Consider the following 11,770-nt stretch of genomic DNA (forward strand, 5'->3'; position numbering starts at 1 on the left):
TCTGTAGAATACTACAGGATTTTTGCGGATATACTATAGAAATTGCCTACGTGTTTTACTATAGATTCTGGGAAATAATCTATAGAAAAATCTATGGACACATTCTATAGAAAATGTCTGTAGAATACTACAGGATTTTTGCGAATATACTATAGAAATTGCCTACGTGTTTTACTATAGATTCTGGGAAATAATCTATAGTATAGAAAATATACACTGTAGATGGTTTTTTTGTAGAAAATAGTCTATAGAATCCTATAGAAAACCCCATGGATGCTTTCTATAGAACTGTTCTGGAGAATACCATAGAATTTGTGACCTATATTCCATAGAATCTATTGATGTTTCTATAGAATTTCTGTAGAATATACTGCAGAATATTGGCAAATATTCTATAGAATTTACCTATGGATTTTACTATAGATTCTGCAAAATAATCTATAGAACATTGCTATTGTTTTCTATAAAATGGTTCTGCAGAATTTATAACATTAATTTACGGGAATTGTCCTTAAATATTTTACAGGTTTTACAGATGTATCTGCTCTTTTTACAGTCAATAACGTTTAATAAAAGTACAGCACTAAAACTTCTATGGGCAAAAAAACCCGGAAAAAACGGTCAAATGACTGGCAGCAGCAGAGACTGCCAAACAAAAACCATAAAATTAAAGTAAAAATACTTTAACTGAAATAAAGTGCAAAAGCAATTAGTATACAGAAATTGTCCTTAAATATTTTAGAGGAAACTTTCCTCTCTTTTCAAAATCCATTGTCTTAAAATGTTACATTAAAATACCTTAAATAAAGTTCTGATGAGAAAAACAGTTTTTTACATTTTCTTTTATTAGATTTGTATGATCAAACACTAAAATAAATACAGAACCTAAAGAGCTAGAATACTGTTATTTTACAGCTTTTTTCTAACATATTCCAATCAAACAGGTTCAACAAAATGACATCACAAAATGTTCTGTAGGAAACAATTACTCTGAAAACTTAAAAATATTTGTAGAATTATAGTACAACTAATGAATACAGCATTTCATATTTAAACATCATACTTATAAACAGTAGAAACAAAAAGTAAGTTGAATTTTTTTAAGATTACTTTGAAACATTCAACTGAAAATAACAGAAATGGCAAAATGGCGACATATGTTCACATTGTCAATGTGAAGGAGCAGTGTGCAGGATTTAGTACGTCTAACAATGGGGATGTAGGTTCCAACCAATGGATAACTTGTTCACTCACCCTCCTATCCCAAATGTGTAGGATAATGTATATTGGCTGCAAAAAACTTGAGGCCAAATCATGTTTCCTCTGTCCATTCTGTGCTACTGTAGACGTGGCAGTGCAACCTCGAGGACAAAAAGATCAGAATTAGAAACGGGTTTATTGCCAGGTATGTTCACACGTATGAGGAGGTGTCGTACATACAAATAAAAAAATGTAAACACTACACAGATAGCGAACTATATTAAGAAATAGAATGCAAGAAATTATAGAATATAAAATATTGGCAGTAAGCAATATTTAAACATTGCATTATTTACCATCCTGTGATCTCCATGCAGAGTCTGCGTTGTGGCTGAGGTAAAGTGTCAGTGGGGGGGGGCGGGCCTTGTTGAGGTGCCGAGAGGTTCTGGTCCTGATGGAGAGAGGTTTTGGTCCTGATGGAGAGAGGTTCTGGTCCTGATGGAGAGAGATTCTGGTCCTGATGGAGAGAGGTTTTGGTCCTGATGGAGAGAGGTTCTGGTCCTTATGGAGAGAGGTTCTGGTCCTGATGGAGAGAGGTTTTGGTCCTTATGGAGAGAGGTTCTGGTCCTGATGGAGAGAGGTTCTGGTCCTGATGGAGAGAGGTTCTGGTCCTGATGGAGAGAGGTTTTGGTCCTGATGGAGAGAGGTTCTGGTCCTTATGGAGAGAGGTTCTGGTCCTTATGGAGAGAGGTTCTGGTCCTGATGGAGAGAGGTGTTGGTCCTGATGGAGAGAGGTGTTGGTCCTGATGGAGAGAGGTTCTGGTCCTGATGGAGAGAGGTTCTGGTCCTGAGGGAGAGAGGTTCTGGTCCTGATGGTGCGCAGCCTCCAGCCAGAGGGTTGTGTTGAAGGCAGAGCTGAAGTCCACAAACAGGATCCTGGCATAGGTTCCTGCTGTGTCCAGGTGCTGGAGGAGGAAGTGAAGTGATAACTATTAGTAAACCATAATGATGGATGTTATTATCAGGGCATTGATTATTTCATAAGTTTAGAAGGGGGGAACATAGTCTAACAACAGTTAGCTTTTGTTAATTTTACCTCGAGACAAACTTGTGAGACTTGTTTCTGAAATCCCTTTCTCTTAAAGTGAATAAATAAAAAATAAAACAATGGAGGTGACCCTAAAACTAACCACTGGATTGCTTGTCTAACATGACCTAGTCCATAAGTGAGGTAAGGGTGGGAACAATCAAACACACCCTCCCAGGCACTACGTGTTAGCGAAGTACAACTGGGATTTCGAAGAGGAAGATATGCTTGCTCAATTCTTAATAATAAAAAAAACCAACAAATTGAGCACTTGAGTTTTCATTAGCAGCGCCTAGCTACAGCTGTGGAGCTTCGGTCAATACCATTAATGCCCCTTTCACACCAGCGCCTTTTCAGCTCCGGCTCGGAGCTAGAGCCTGAAAAGCGCCGGGTTTTCCTGTTCACACCGCAGCGGCGCCGGCTCTTAGCTCCGGAATCAGCTTAATTTCCAGCTCCAAAAAATTGTCGGTCCAGAGGCAAGAGCTTTGGAGCTAAGAGGCGACGTCGCTTACGTCCCTCTTACGTCGAGGCGTGCAGGAAACTAAACCCACCTCCCCTGAACATGGGTCGACTGTTATGCCTGCCTACAAGCAGTAGTGCCTATAAACACACTTTATAAAGTCAGGCAACACTAACCAGGCTTCGTGTGATTCTGTTTATTTGTACCTTACTTTGACCATCCGTTCACTGTTATCGATCATTGTGGAGAGAGGCAGACGTGTCGTTTTGTATTATTGCAGCTATCGGATGCAAGTAGTCAGTTTAGCTTCGGTTGCTATGCTAACATGACCCGTTTTATACCAGAGAAACTTTCATAACAGCATTGTGATAACAAACAGTGTCAATTCAGACTGACACACATTCACTTGGGCTAAGGGGAACTGGGGATATGCATCAGTTGCTTGTGTGAGTCGGACAGTGAATACTTTAGAGCGGCCGCTGCAGTGTGAGCTAACCGGGAGCTAACGGGAGAATAAACTCCTGTGGAAGAGCAGCCAATACTGCAGCGGTCGGTAAATTCTGCAGAAACACATTAATAAACAATGAACCACGGCACTCTGGAGCAAAGTATAAGGTTGGAGAAGTCGTTATTCAATTTATTCTGGCTTCATGTGATTAAAAGCAACACGATCATCGACCCGACGCAGTTGTTGTTGTGAGCGCCGTAATGGCTGCCGTTGGGGAGCAAATCAGCGATGTAAACGGTGACGTCATGACGCAGCAGGGGCAGCTCTGGAGCGCCAGTGGGCGGTGTGAACAGAGCGGGAGCTGAAAAGGGAAACCGGAGCTGAACCAGAAAAGCTCCCGCTCGGAGCTAGAAACTGAAAAGCGCTGGTGTGAAAGCCGCATAACAGTCTATTTCCTTAAAATGGTACATATCGATGAATCTATATTTTCATCTTCAGGTGATTAAATCTGCATAATGTCCCTGTACAATAAGATTCAAGCATTTTGTAATCCAGTGAGGAAATTCAAGACCAGTAAATATTGATTGATTAAACAACACTAAATAAAATGTTAGTGCTTTCTTCAAACTCAGACTCTCTGCTGCGGCTTTACCTCAAAGACAAAACAATTGTCTTATGATCTTTGTTGAACAAGGTCTGATTGTCCTGTACATGTACAATGTGGGGTATTTTTAAATACTTTACTAAACCACATTCAATACTATGTTAGACACAAGTTAGTTATTACTCACATATCAAAGTCTTTTCATCTCCAAGATGGAAGAATAGCTGGGTGCTGCCTGGAGAGACTGATGAGGGACACAGGCTGGTGTCAGCAGCTTTCCACACAAAGCCATCACATCTTCTCTTCCATAGTCCTCGCTGTCCACTGGTGCTCTGTAAAAAGAGTGAACATCACAGCCGTCATGTTAACCCTTTGTTACACAACAACATACAACCAACATGTGTCAAAAGTGACCCGAATTAGTTTTAATTGTAAATATCTTTGCAATAAATTACTTTAACCATTCAGGATTCCAGGTATTCCTCAATTAACCTGTTTTGGATCAACACCAATTTGTATTTTTCCCTTTCTTACTTTTTGAATAAAAATAATGTTTGTATCACTACACTTCTAAGGCACAACATGGGTCAAACATTACCCGTATTATTTTTGCTATGTTATTTCATGCATGGCTGAGTGTTTCTTTACTATATATTTTCAAAAATAATTAATTTTAGCAGTGATTTGGACCAAGCATGTATGATGTAGTAATACAAAAAGTATTTTAGTTCACACAGTGTGACATTAGCTAGTCATGTTAGCTTGTAATATATAGAGCAGAGCTAACTAGCAAGTTAGCCAAACGTTAGCGGTTAGCTGTTTATGCTATGCTAGCTGTTACTGAACATTAACACACTAGATTCCGCTGTAAGAAAGCTGTGAAACTTTACATTAAACTTGGCGACAACATTGTGACACCCCGCTGCATGTTTATGTGTAATTCTCCCGTGTTGGAGACGAGAGGGTGGGGGGGCAGCACTGCAATAAACTGTAAACTAACGTTAGCAGCCACCTGTTAAGCCAGGTTTTCCGGGCGCAACATCTTGCAAGAAACAGCATGTCAGGGCTTCTTAACATTTAACAACCTATTAATGATGAATACCAACTTAACGGGAAGAAACTCAGCTAACTAGAAGAAGAAACGTAACCTTAAATAAAAAATAAAACATTCACAAACTAAGGATTATCTAAATACATATTTAACTCCATTACAGTTGCAGGACTCACCAGATCTCAAGTCTTCTGTTCTTTGTTGACGTCCCGATGCTCATATTTAACGTGTAAAACGATCCCGATATAAATCCATAAAATCCTGCAGCAGACATACAGACAGCTGTAGCTCGCAGGAGGAGACCTACTCAAACTGACGTGGATGTTTCAAATGTGAACGACAGGCGCGGACAGTTCTCATTGGCAGGTTTCTTCGATGACGTTTATATTAACCAATCAGGAGTGTTGTGGACTCATTCCAAACATGCCTGACTTGTCTGCCGTGTTTTGGCTGAATTCTATTTCAATTGCCGTAGCTCTGGCTGTCGGCCAGAATCCGAAAACCATACATTATACTGTAAAACTAAGGCTTATTACTGTGTATTGACCAATGGGAGAAAAAAAAAACAGCAACATAAATAAAACAAGGATAACTGTGACTTGTTGAGTAAATAACAGTGTGTGTGTTTTAAACCTTGATCCTCCCTGCAGAAATGTCTCCACTTTCTATCATTTTAATTTGTTTTAATGATATTGTCAACTGTAGATGTTTACAATATAGTAAGTTAGGAATTTAATGAGAACATATTTATTTACTTTTGTTTCAACATTGGATATTTTGTGTTTGTGGTGGATTCAATCGAATATTGAGAAAATTATGTATGTAAAAAGGTTTTAATTACATTTTACGTTTTTTTTAGTTGACGCTTTTTTTTACAGTTTTATGATTACCTTAAAATTACAAAGAAAATCTTAAAGTCTTATAATAGTAATACACTTTTATATTACGAGTTACATATTTAATTACAGATAATACTTTTTATTTGACGTACATCTGCATTTATTTTCTGAAAGTGCAAAAATACTGTAAATATTATATAGTAAATTTACTGTAAGAAAAAGGAAATAAACGTTATTTGTGGTTATTGTCAAAATACTGAAAATAATGTTTTGGGTTGTTAATTTATAGTTAATATCTGCCATTTTACAGGATTTTGCAAGTTATTTAAAAAAACATGATACTTACTATAAACATTTACAGTTATTTCCTGTAAAATTACGATCTTTTTTTACAGTGTATAATAGACTGCAACACAGAGTAGAGTACTGCAGACTCCAATGAGTTGTTTATAACAGACTCACACTAACAATAGATATTGTTATATGTCACTTAGCTTTAATCTCCAGTTGTAACAGATAATTAGTTACATAACAAAAGTGATCAATGTATACATACAGATGCAGTCACAGAAATTCTGGAGCATTGACATCAGATTACAAGGACAGTGACATTCATTCAGTTTAGAGTTCCATTCCAATATGTTGTATGGTTGTATATGGTTATGTATAGGTTACATAATTTAATTGGGCACATAATCCAGTATACAGTTGTAAAGATTTCAAAGGGACCCATACAGCTTTTGCAAAGCAGCTCAGTTCCACAAAATGATGTAGATTACTATGATTTTCTCTATTCCAATTTAAAGACGAGTTTTATAGAATTCTATAGAATTTAGTATAGGTTGCATCAGAGAGTTTTCTTTGAATGCTATAGATTTCTACACATTTCTAAAGATTTCTATATATTTCTACAGATATGTCATGAGTCGGTTCTGTCCTATAGAATTCTTTAGATTGTTATAGTTTTAATTATAGAAGTTTATAGAAAAGTACACATTTATAGTATTCTATAGAATTCTTTAGCATGGCTTACAAATACGACTATGTTCTATAACATGCTATAGATTTCTACAAGATTCTATAGGATTCTATAGGATTTTATAGATTTTTTTGCTAAGGGAAGTTCCTAAAATCCATTTAAACATTACCGAGTCAATATCACCATATGGTGCATTTGAGATTTTCCATTGAACAACATCAGGAGGATACGTCCCCTCCTGACCCAGAAAGCGACACAACTTCTGGTCCAGGCCCTTGTCATCTAACGCCGAGACAACTGCAACTCCCTCCTGGCTGGTCTACCTGCATGTGCCATCCGACCTCTGCAGCTCATCCAGAATGCAGCGGCTCGTCTGGTCTTCAACCTTCCAACATTTTCCCACACCACGCCACTCCTCCGCTCACTTCACTGGCTTCTAGTAACTGCTAGAATCCACTTCAAGACAATGGTACTTGCGTACCATGCTGTGAATGGATCTGGCCCTTCCTACATCCAGGACATGGTTAAACTGTACACCCCAGCACGTGCACTCCACTCTGCATAAGCCAAACGGCTCGCTGCACCCGCACTGCGAGGGGGACCCAAGTTCCCATCAGCAAAAACACGTCGGTTTGCTATCCTGGCTCCAAAATGGTGGAATGAACTTGAGCATTGAAATCAGGACAGCAGAAAGCTTACACATCTTCCGGCGTGGACTGAAAACTTTCGACTCCACTTTGAGCGATAGAATTACTAACAAAGCACTTATATTCTAATAAAGGACTGGCTTATCTAAAGCCAGTTGAGTAGCACTTGACATTTTTAGCTCTATGAAACCTGATGTACTTATATGATTCTGTTTTATTCAAGTTTGTATCTTTTTGGTCGAATGCACTTACAATTGTAAGTCGCTTTGAATAAAAGCGTCAGCTAAATGCAATGTAATGTATCTTCATATTCATTGTACTAAGTGTGCAAGTGTGCAAACAGCAAAATGTATCAACATTCAAAGATTTAATACATTGTAATTACATAGTGAATATAAAATGTAAACGTTCAGAAAGCTATAGTCCCTTTCTCAATATAACAATATATTCCAGTTAATGGAAAAAGTATTTGGATACTAATGAAATTAAGGCAAACTATTTGTACCATTGTAAGGCAAGCCTTCCATGACATGGTACAAATAGTTTGCCATAATTTCATTGTTATCCAAATACTTTTTCCATTAACTGAAATATATTGTTGAGAAAGGGACTGCCCATAGTGATAGCCCTATAGTTTAAATATACTACCCACAAATAAACAGATAGACAATGGGTTACTCTTAATTTTTTTTAAAAAATGTATTTAGGAACCTATCCATGTGATTTTATGTGGAGGTGGACCTCAAATCCTCTAGGGGGGTCTGGGGGCATGCTCCCCCCGTAAGATGTTGTTTACATTTTGGAGTTAAATGCATCAATCTGGTGCATTTTGAGGGGAAAATAAAGAGACTAGATCTATGAGAACACATATATGAAACAGAACTGTATACATTTAAATAATCATAAAATCATGGCCATAACCAATAACATACCATTTCCAATATGAAAAAACACTGAAACTTGTTTATTTATTGTTGGTGCATTTATAGTTGTAAGTGTGTCTGTGCTCCTGAACCAGCCTCTCCTGTCTCCCTCCTCTCCCCCTGCTCCTCTTTGAGGCAGCAGCAAAGGCTAGATTTAGCTCTCAACAAGTTTTAAAAGTTTATCTTACCTTTTTTTTATTCATGCATATTTGACTAATCACTACCCCCTCAAATGGAAATATGTGTTTACATAAATGGTGACCAAACCGTTTGAGACCCACTGAGAACTTAGACTTATGGAGCATTTCCACTACACGGCCTCGCTCGGCCTCGCTCTGTATGGCTAGGCCTCGTTAGGCCTTGTTAGGACTGGCTCACTTTATGGCGCATTTGCCATTACAGTTTAGGAACTGGGGTAGTATCTATAGTAACGCAGTGTTGGCGGGGCGATCGGCTTTTTGGCGGGTGGAGCGACGCTGCATAAAACTGCTATGCGACACAACTCACAAAACACAACAATGGAGGATGTGGAAGCGATTGTTTACTTGTTTCTTGGTATGTGGCTTTTTATCACAGTAAGTAGGCAAACTTTGTTTCGAAATAGGCTGCTTATAGCAAGACGAAATGCAGAAGAAGCTGACGGGAGAGTTTTGGCAATCCTACAATGCGGAAGAGACTACAGGACGACTCTAATCACTACAAGACGACAACGCTACTCGGTAAGCTAACGTTCGCTAACTAGCAATGTGTTTAGGTTCACGCTCACTATACGACCAAAGTGTTTCAAGTATTTAATTAATTGAGTAATTAAAATATGTATGCTTTTGTTTGTGTATTTCAGAAGTTACGTCGCCGCCTTAGACCATGTGTTTGGATGCTCGACCGAACTAACCGATGGGGTTCCATCTTTCACACCCACTCAGTGGGTGGAGAACTGCAGGATGTCTGAGGAAACCTACATCTATGGATGGAGAGACAGGACACAGCATTCCGCGTGTGTATACCTCTAAAGAAGAGAGTGGCCATCACACTGTGGAAGCTTGCTACTGGCTCAGAGTACGGAAGCATTGGACATCTTTTCGGAGTGAGCAACACAACTGTGTGCCGGTGTGTGCAAGACTTATGTGCTGCTGCAGAGACATTGTTAGTACCGGAACTAATTCGTTCACCAGACCGGGAGAAGTTTGCAGAAATTGCTGACTACACTGAGAACAGGTGGGGGCTCCCACAGTGTGTAGGTGCTATTGATGGATCACACATACCCATCTTGGCACCAGAGGAATACCACTGCGACTATTTCAACCATAAAGGCTGGCACTCCATCATCCTTCAAGGAGTTGTAGATGGAAAGGGACATTTCTGGAATGTGTTTGCGGGAATGCCTGGGAGCTTGCATGACGCTCGGGTTTTGAGACTGTCCACATTGTGGTAGTTGGCCAGTCGTGGCAACTACTTTCCGGTTGCACCAGTAACATTGGTGGGGTGAATGCTGGCTATTACATCCTGGGAGACAATGAATATCCCTTGCAAAACTGGCTCTTAAAACCCTTCCCTGACACTGGACGGCTGACAGCAGAACATGTGCATTACAACAAGGGAATTTGCAGAGCACTGGTAGTGGTTGAAAATGCTTTTGGTAGACTGAAGGGAAGGTGGCGTTGCCTCATGAAAAGAAATTACTGTGATGTGAAACTTGTGAAATCTATGGTGCTGACATGCAAAACCTCTGCGAGAGTCATGGAGAGGCCTATGATCAGGGGTGCACATAACTGGTACGCAGGTACGCATGGTAAGCATGCAATCTGAATTGCGTACCGTCACTTGTGTCACAAAGTGCATTTGCGTACCGACGTACTTGTGAAGCTTTTCCAGAAGGTGGTTAGATCACCGGACGACAGAGTCGGTCTCCGTGTGCACAGACAGGGCTGCTGTTAACATCGGTCTGTACAACGGAATTGTGCCAAAACTACGCCAACCGGCTGCGGAGGGAGACTCCCCCCCTTCACTGGAGAACTGCGCTAAAACAGCTGATCACAACGTTCACACTCTGTGGTCACGAAGTACTCCATTAGCCCCCCCGTCGACTTTCCTGAAGTAGTTACTAGCTTAGTTACTAGCTTCGTCCCAGCATGTTGTTTTTGCAGATGTTTTAAGAGATTTGAATTGCTGTTTTGGGCAGTAGATAGGATATTTGACCCGCCAGGACACAGCTTACATTTAACAGAAATTTTCTTTTCTTTGTGCTCGACAAAAGTGAAATAGTGAGAATATCTCCAGGTGGAGAAACTAGACTTGAGCTCCGCCGCCGCCATGATAGTCTTGTTAGTAAACAACACAAACAGGCCCACAGCGCGTCTCCGCATGTGACACAGGAAGTATCTAAGTAAATTTACTCAAGTACTGTACTTAAGTACAGTTCTCATCTCTGTTCGCCTGGCTGTTGACTATATAAAAAAAATAACGGAGTAACGCACCATGTAGTAACGGTAACTGAGTTACTGCATTTAAAAAGTAATGCGTTAGAGTAGTTACTGCCAAAAATAACGGCGTTACAGTAACGCGTTAGTCCCAATACTGGTTATGTGCACCCCTGTACTACAGCAAAAGTATTCTCTGTCGGGACTTCCTGCAACAACACCACGCCGTTATCTTGATTCTGATTGGCTAGAAGACATTATCAAAGATGTTCTATTGAGAAGACGATCACTACGTCACAAAAGTTTTCAAAACCGTTTCTGGTCTTCGGTATTTCCAGACAAGTGGCTACTGAAATCAATCTTACTAACTGCTGTCTGTGCAATTTACGCCGCGCGAGTTGGCAGACTTTATTTTGCTTACTTTAACATCATTTTTCATGGTGGGGCTAAGCCATTTCTTGGTATGGGTGTAGCCTACCCATAGAATGTATATATAAATGGACGTAGGGTCCGTGACGTCACCCATAGGATTCTGCAGAGTTGCGGAGAAGCCCTTAGTAGGCGGAGTCGGCCACTAACGGCTCGACAGTGACGTCAGAGTTCAACTCCCGCCTGTTCCAGCCTGCTCCAAATAAGGGCAAAGAGGCGGAGCCGAGGCGGGACCTCCTGCCACCGAGCTGAAAGTTCCAGAGCTAGCTGAAGCTACCAAGCTAAGCTAACATGCTCCCCATCTGCACAGTGCAGTGGCGGTTCTACGGGGTGGCACGGGGTGGCAGCTGCCACCTCAGAAAAATGCCTCGCCACCCCAGCCGCCACCCCAGTTGGCAGCTTTGTTTTGAAAGAAAAGTTGTGGCTCATCGGACATTTATGAGAGAAAATCTCTGTCCGAGTGCAAGTGAATGCAGCACAAGACGCGAGCCTTGTAACCCCTCCCCCCCCGGCGCAAGTGTGGAAATATGATTGAACGGGGGGACAGCGCAAAACGAGAAGCATTTCGGATCCAAGTAGACGGAAGGAATGAGGTATTTGCGGTCAGGGTCAGGGTATGGCTGGGGTAGGCTACAGCCATACCTTTGCCCTTATTTGGAGCAGGCTGGAACAGGCGGGAGTTGAAC

At 40.6% G+C, this 11,770-nt stretch overlaps 1 long non-coding RNA gene across 1 annotated transcript; it reads right to left on the reverse strand.

The window, feature by feature from the left end:
* Positions 1 to 2,025: 2,025 nt before the first annotated feature.
* Positions 2,026 to 5,142, reverse strand: LOC139434502 (uncharacterized). The gene is made up of 3 exons (XR_011643863.1): positions 5,027 to 5,142; positions 3,987 to 4,131; positions 2,026 to 2,165 (listed from the first exon to the last, which is right to left on the reverse strand). It is a non-coding gene; the product is annotated as an uncharacterized lncRNA (long non-coding RNA).
* Positions 5,143 to 11,770: the final 6,628 nt, after the last annotated feature.

The sequence above is a fragment of the Pseudochaenichthys georgianus genome, chromosome 1 (genome assembly GCF_902827115.2).
Source record: "Pseudochaenichthys georgianus chromosome 1, fPseGeo1.2, whole genome shotgun sequence".
NCBI lineage: Eukaryota > Metazoa > Chordata > Actinopteri > Perciformes > Channichthyidae > Pseudochaenichthys > Pseudochaenichthys georgianus.